At 39.1% G+C, this 7,572-nt stretch overlaps 1 long non-coding RNA gene across 1 annotated transcript; it reads right to left on the reverse strand.

Moving 5' to 3' along the window:
- Positions 1-2,248: 2,248 nt before the first annotated feature.
- On the reverse strand, positions 2,249-3,350 carry LOC119896020. The gene is made up of 2 exons (XR_005443152.1): positions 3,289-3,350; positions 2,249-3,183 (listed from the first exon to the last, which is right to left on the reverse strand). It is a non-coding gene; the product is annotated as an uncharacterized LOC119896020 (long non-coding RNA).
- Positions 3,351-7,572: the final 4,222 nt, after the last annotated feature.

The following is a 7,572-nucleotide window of genomic DNA, read 5'->3' on the forward strand; positions in this document are numbered from 1 at the left end:
CCTGATGGAAATACCTGAATTACTATTGGATGGATTGTCATGAAATTTAGTACAGAAGTTAATGGTTCCCAGAGGATGAATCCTATTGACTCTGGTGTTCCCTTCACTTTTTCTCAAGCGCCATCCTCAGGTCACTATTTGTCCATCACTTTCCCAATATTCTCAACTGTACTTTGTGTTATCCAACGAAGGTTAAAATCAAGGGCAACTGGACTTGGTTGAAGATACTGGAAGACGTTTCGTCCCTCATCCAAAGGACTTCTGACTGACTGGCAGGGAAACTCAGCTATTTAACCCCACTGAGGTTAGTACTTTGTGTTAAGCGCAAATTAACAAATGTTAGCATACTAACATGGTAAACATTATACTTGCTACATCTTCATCAGCAACATGTTGATGTTAGCATTTCGCTCAAAGCCTTACTCTGTGTCAATTCAGATCTTCCATTAATATTCTTACATGTATTGTTCACTATGTATGTACATGCGTAAAGAGAGCGTCGTGTCAAATCAAACACAGACGTTGTGAAACTAACCGCAAACAACAATCACGACATTTAACTGAGACTGGCAAAATATCTGCTGGCTTTTTTTCCCCCCACTTGGATTCAATTACATTTTTATTAAAAATGAATAAAACATACTTATACTTCTTCTTCTGTGTGCAATCGCAACCTCTGGGACTTTCTCAGATCTGTTCCCAACACCTTGTTTCCGATAAACTTCAGCCATGCTAAAATCTGCTCCCCAAAAAAATGTTTCAGTGAAAAGTGGTAAAAACTAAAAAGGATGCACTTCAATTATACTAAATGAGAGAATCCTGTGTAGACGGGGCCTGAGATGGATTTGAACCTGGGGTACGTGCAAGGCCTCTGAGTGTCATCCTGTCTGTCCTGAGGTTTCCACCATGACAGATAGAGGCAGCGTCTATCTGCCAGAGTCTCTCCATAATTTCCAGGGGAAGTGTTCCTTTTAAAAGACAAGGTTGGAGTTGCCGGGGAGTCGGCTGATAACGGCTCAGGTTAAGATGAGGTGGGAGGGGCAGGCGTAGTCCGACACATGCTATCAGACGACGGGCCTCCGAGCAAACAAACAGCTCTGACCTCTCAAAACAACGGCAGCAGGGAGCAGCTGATAGTGAGAGACGGATAGGTGGAGGTTGGTGATGGAGCAACAAGTGAGTGTGTAGGGGAGGCAGCGAGCAGGGGCAAAGGGGCAAAAATTATCTGATCCCTGCGTGATCTTAGTGTCTCAGTGTCTATTAACCCTTTGATGCACATGCTATCCAAACCCCAAAATTACCCTTATTCATTTCCTATGTTATTTCATGCTTGGCTCAGTGTGATTTCTTTTTAAATAAAGACTTCTTATAAAAATAATTTTGTTAAAATACTTATGTTAGCAGTGATTTGGATCAAACAGTGTCACGTTTGATATTTGAAATATGTTTGTCACCGTGTCACACATTAGATATGTCTCTGAACTGTAATGTAACTGTAGTGAAATGGTAAATATGCATACATGCCTCACAAAGGACATCAAAATGCTCCTTGCACGCTGCTGACTTTTCTGTCTTTGACAGCTGATCAGACCTTGCACCTCTCCCTCTACATCCTCCTGTGGCTGGGATGCGGCCGCATTTTGTTTGTTTTTTTTCCCACTGCATCTGTAATATGCAATTGGAGGTGGGGCGTGCCGCGGGCCTCTTCATATGTGGCATGACAAGCTCTTTGTCCAGCTCCTTGATGAATATCCGCCATGCATTGGCCACACAGCGTTGGTGTAGGCATCGACGGTGGCAACATCCAGAACACTACAACTAACTCTTTTACCTAATGTTTAAATAGTATTAACAGTTAACTTTCACAAGATGTCAAATATTTTCATACACTCAAAAATACTCAAAAAATAATAAATGCACTGGCTCTACTTAAAGAAATTTAAGGTAACAATTTGCATTGATCTTTAAGTAATTCCAACTCAAACCATTTGAGTATGTCTCGAGTCTTTTATAGTTAGACTAACTCAATTAGTATAATAACCAACGTGATTTGTCATCTACATAGCTTAATCAAGTTGAACCAACTTAATTTTAATGTTAAGGATTTGGTGTTATTTAGTGGTCGAAATATTAGTTCAAACTTCTTTGTTTTACTTTCAATCAGATATGTCAATGCAAATTGTTACCTTAATTTTTCCGAGTATAATCAACTTATTTCACTTAAGTCAGAAGAAATTACACATAGCAATTGTAGTTTCAACAAACTTTATTGTAACCAGTACCAACTACACATTACAGCTGCTGTATTTTGCTCAACAACACACAACATAAAACAGGTGCAGCCGTTTCTTGTGGTATTGTTAGGATAGAAGTTTACTTTTTAGAGTGGTCTTTACCTTCAGACTGACTTTCAGACCATCCAGCTCAAGGAATACCTTTTGAAACTTTTCAAATGTTTTTTTTCAGTTCTTTGGATATGGTGTTTGGAGTGCATATATCAGCTTTATTAGAAAGGCACAAGCTCTGGGTACATCCAGGTCTTTCACAACTTCTGTTCCCTCAATCACAACCATTGCACTAGCTGGCTCAGACAGGTTGGCACCTCTGGTTACAAGGATCTTCAATGGTAATATCTCCACCACCATCCTGGCATAAGTAATGTCAGAATAAATGTCAGTGTCTTAAGTTCTCATTTTTAAAAATGACACAACACACAAATTATAGTGTGTGTGTCTGAAATTAACCAGGGTGTAGGATTTAGGAGCATCTAGTGATGAAATTGCAGATTGCAACTAAATGAAAACAACTTGTCCTTCCATGTGTGTAGGAACAACTGTGGCGGCTGCAAACTCTTATTCCATCTGAATATTATATTCCATTTCTTTCATATTCCGCAAACAGAGCATCCAAAAATCTTACACACTGGACCTTTAAGTGCCTGATTTACCCAAACACAACTCTGGGGATTAACAGGTTTTATTTGGGGAAAAATGGGGTTGAGGGACTGGAGGGAAACGCAGGCACTGGGGAACCGAGGAGACTGAGACCAGAGAGCCGGGGAACACTAGGGGCCGAGGAAGAGAGGAGGCAGGGGAGACTTGGGAGGATGCCGTGGGGGAAGTCCAAGGGGAGAGGACAGGTGAGCGAGCCCAGCTGACTGACTGAAGATGAGGGTGAGTGAACCTGGGGAGAGACAAACAGAAAAACAGGGTCAGACACAGCGGAGACAAAGCACAGGGAAATTGAAAAGATGCTGAATACGCGTGAGCTTGAATGGTGAAGTGGCACCGGGTAAGGAGCAACGACGATCAAGCAGAGGTAGTGTGGAGAACCGGGGTTGAAGTACTGGCAGAGGTGGAGTTGATTGCTGGCAGGTGTGGCAGGCAGAGGAGGAGGTTGACGCGATGCAGGTCCAGGTCGTTGGCTGGGCTCAAGAGGAGAGAGAGAGAGAGCACACACAGGGATGCAGGCAGAGAACAGAGAAAACCAGGGAAAAAACAGAATCACAGACAAAAAGGGAGAAAAAACCAGGACAAAAAGGGAGAAAAAACCAGGCCGGGCTGCCACCACAACACCAGCTGCTCTTTGAAGAGATCCACTTCCTTTTCTCAGAAATACACAACTAAGCCTTGGATCGCAACCTCTCTCCTTCTTTCCACGGAATCATCCTGTTAATAAGAAAAACATTTTTAAAGTGCTCCTCCACGAGGATTGAAAAATTACAAAAGGTTTATGAGGCCTGGGCTGTTTCAAATAATACAGTAATCATTTTAAAGAAAGCCATTATAACTACTTAGAATGTTGTAATGCCAAATCAAAAAAATATCTCCAAAATAATACAAGATTCAAATGTTCAAACTTACAGATAACTAGCACACACACAGGACAAACGCACATGTTGCAACAATGGCGTTTATAAAACGTGGTGCCAGCTTTACAGTCCACCTTTGCACAGTGCTGAATCCACTGAATAAAAACTAAACAAAAACTGTGGATCAATTAATCAGTTTAAACCTCACTGAAATATTACAGCTTAAACATCAACATTCAAAAATGTCACACCGAAATATGTGGTGTAACCTATATTGTGTAATCATGAATGTAAATCTGCACCCCCCCAGTGGCTGTTGCAGACCAAACCTGTCTATTTTAAATTAAGAGCAAGCTAAATGCGTATTTGCTAACCTTTGCAGTGTTAAACGAATGCTTAAGAGGTTCAATGCGAATCAAGATAATTCGGCTGCCTTTGTGAAACAAATCACAAAAACAACTGGGACTTAACTAGTAGGAGCTAGCTAAAACTCTACCATCTTTAACACTGAATTAGTTTAGGAGAATAATTCAGATTTTAGCGTTGTGAAAATACAGTTTTTTGACATGTAGGCAGTTATAAACGCAGATTTCTATATTTTATGTTTGGCCAACTTCTTAAAATAAGTTATCAATTGAATAAAACAAGTGCATCTAACAAACTTAATTTTTAATAGTAAAAAAGCTCTTAATTTTTAAGCTGGACTTTTTAACCCCATGAATCATTTCTTAGAGTGTAGGTAAAACAAAACAATTGTAAAATAAGACTTACATATGCCAGACGTACAAAAGCAGCTGTGTTGAATTGTAGGTGTGTGGCAGGTGAAATTCCAAAGTGCAACCATATCCAAATATTAAAAGTTCCTATCAAATTCAATGCAGACATCGATGTAGAAATGTTTGTTCACAAAGTAAGAAAGGAAAAAATAAAAATGATTACATGTGGTCATCAAAAACAAGATATTTAATGAATACCTGGAATATTATAATATTAAATGATGAAATTAATTTATTGCAAAAAAAAAAAGTCATCCACGTAAGGAGCAATTTTACTTCCATACATTTTCACACCCTGTTCTAAAAGTGGGGCATTGACATGTTGGAAGAGTCAAGTTACAAAAACAAATTTTTTGTTACCTCTGGAATGGAAAGTTTTGGAAAATGACATTTTAAAAACTGCGAATAGTGACATCTCTCTCTCTCTCATACCTCTCTCATACCTAAACCACTAAATAGGTAGATTTTCAAGTATCCCAATACGACATTTATGAACGTTTACCAAAATCTCCTGATTGAAACTCCTGAGTTTACTTGACTCATCCATCCACCCCACCACCTCTTTAAACCACGTCACCTGACTTAGAATATGGGTCGTAATAAGCTGCTGCAACATCGACCTGTACGACCATTTCTCCGGTGAGGAGGGACTGCTGTATTTCTACCATTTTCAAACCACCACACTCCATGCTCATCAGTGATTTAGCAACGTTCAGTGCTAATGCAGGAACTGCTGTAACGGTCATATTTTGCAGTGAAAAGTCCAACCCGTTCTCACAAGCTGTCAGTTATGGGTGCATGGCCGAGACCCGTTGGCGTCAGTTTGTAATGCACTGGGGAAGCCCTGTAGTGTTGTTTATGAACACTGAAGGAAGGATAGCATAGGAAGGATAATTAATCTAAAAGTCAGACTAAAAGAAGGTGATTGGGGTGGATGGGTGGGACAGAAACCAGACTTTCAACCAGGAGACCGGTGTTTCCCGTGTGAAACAAAAAGTCAGGAAATGTTGGAACCAACCTTTAATGACAAAGTTGGACGTCTTCGCAAACAACTCCTATGAAACATTACAACAACAAAAAACTGAGAGATGGAAGGACGGTCCAGTCGTATCAGACACCAAATCACTGCACAGGTGATAATAATATTAGGGACAATATTTGGAATAACTAGTTTAAAATATTGGCACTGAACATTTTGGAGAAGCATTCAACACAAACACTGCAGATAATATAATATAGGCTACTTTCATTTTCACTGTATATTCATTAATGAAAATACTTGCAAGCGATACTTATTGGTGTTTACTATGGAGAGGATTTTCTGGTGGTCAAAAGCGCTGGTTTAATATGGATGGTGGCATTTGATGGATGGAAGGTGAAGCAGCAGAAGAGAGGTGAGTGAAGGGGAGGGAGGGTCAACAAATTCTTTGATTGCTGAACCCTGTCATTCAGATAGCAGAGGGCTCGAACACTCGGCGAACACAGCGAACGACAGCGACGTCAGAGTGAGGATTCTCTACCCCAGAAACTTGCTGCTTTTCTTCTGGGCAGCTGAATCAAATACCATTGGTTTACTGGTCAATTTTCAAAAATCGATTGATTGAGAAAATAATCAGCAGATTGATCCATAATGAAAATAATCATTGCACTCCAATACCAAATAGCTAAAAATGAGCTCCCTCTCAACAACTAAAACAGTTGCTTACTATTTCATAGTACTTTTGACACTTTTTAAAGCAGGTACTTTTGTACTTTGACTCAAGTAGACATTTAAATTGAAGTGGAGTAATATTTAGCAAGTGTATCTGTACTTTCACTTCGTTCACCACTGATTAAGAGTCAACCAAAACAAACTACTGTTGACAGTTACTTGATTGTTTCAGAATATTTTTTGTTTCCAGATTCTCAAATGTGAGGATTTGCTGCTTTTCTCTTATTTTAACATCATCGTAATTTGAATATCTTTGGATTGTTTCTATAACTAAACAAGATTTGAAAAGAGATTACTTTGATCTCTGGGAGCTTTAAATGGACCTTTTTTTGTTCATTTTCTGGCATTTTATTGAATAAAAAATGAATGAATTTATTAAAAAAATAATGAGGTGTAGTAGTTGTATTGGTAGTATTAACAGAGGCAGTGATATATTTACAAATGTCCCATCAAATAAGCATTTCGGTGGTTATATTTCACACATTCATACCCCTCCCTCCACTAGGGGGCAGTACTGGGAGTCAAAGTCTTGCCAGGCTCCTCTACAGAGGATCTGCACTGTTGTTAGCTTTGATATACGGCTGCTGGAAACAACCCCTAAGTGCATCTCAAGGTTCATTGAAAGGGTGAATAAGATCTATAACTCTTGAGTGGATGTCGTTTTCTCTCTGTTGTGTCAGACAGCGACCTTACAGACTTGTGTAGTTTGTTTGAGGGGGGGTTAGTTAATTTATTTGACCTAAAAAAGATTAAAATACATGTTATTATTTAATTAGCCGTGCGGCACATGATGTTGTCAACACTAACAGCGGTAGTTCCTTATACTCAATGAAATACATGTCTGTACTTTGAATGCTTTTGATCTTCAGGTAACTACATGTTTTAATTGGTTCAAAAATGAATTAACTACTGTTGTCTAGAAAGTTTAACTCTCCTTATCTGAATCTTTGGGAAGTGTCATCAATGGATTTGGAAATTTCAATCTTCCTGTACATCTTCTTTTTTTTTTTGACTCCTGACATAAAAACTTTAAAAGCTTTGATTCTGGCATTGCCAGTCAATAATGATCATTTCGACAAAGTGTTCAGAGTGCATTTTGTGTTAAGATATTGATGAGATGCACTGTCAGAGTTTTAAATAATTAGACCGGGTCAGTGTTATAGCAGTGATTGATTATTAGAGTGCAGCTTTTTCGAGACAACTTTAAAGTAGCTTGATTTTAGCATATAGCTATTTCAAAATTTCAGCTGCCCTCAGTCCGTCAGACTCAGTCT

This window comes from Micropterus salmoides, unplaced genomic scaffold (assembly GCF_014851395.1).
Source record: "Micropterus salmoides isolate LMB-PRFRI ecotype aquatic unplaced genomic scaffold, ASM1485139v1 Ms_hic_scaffold_9, whole genome shotgun sequence".
NCBI lineage: Eukaryota > Metazoa > Chordata > Actinopteri > Centrarchiformes > Centrarchidae > Micropterus > Micropterus salmoides.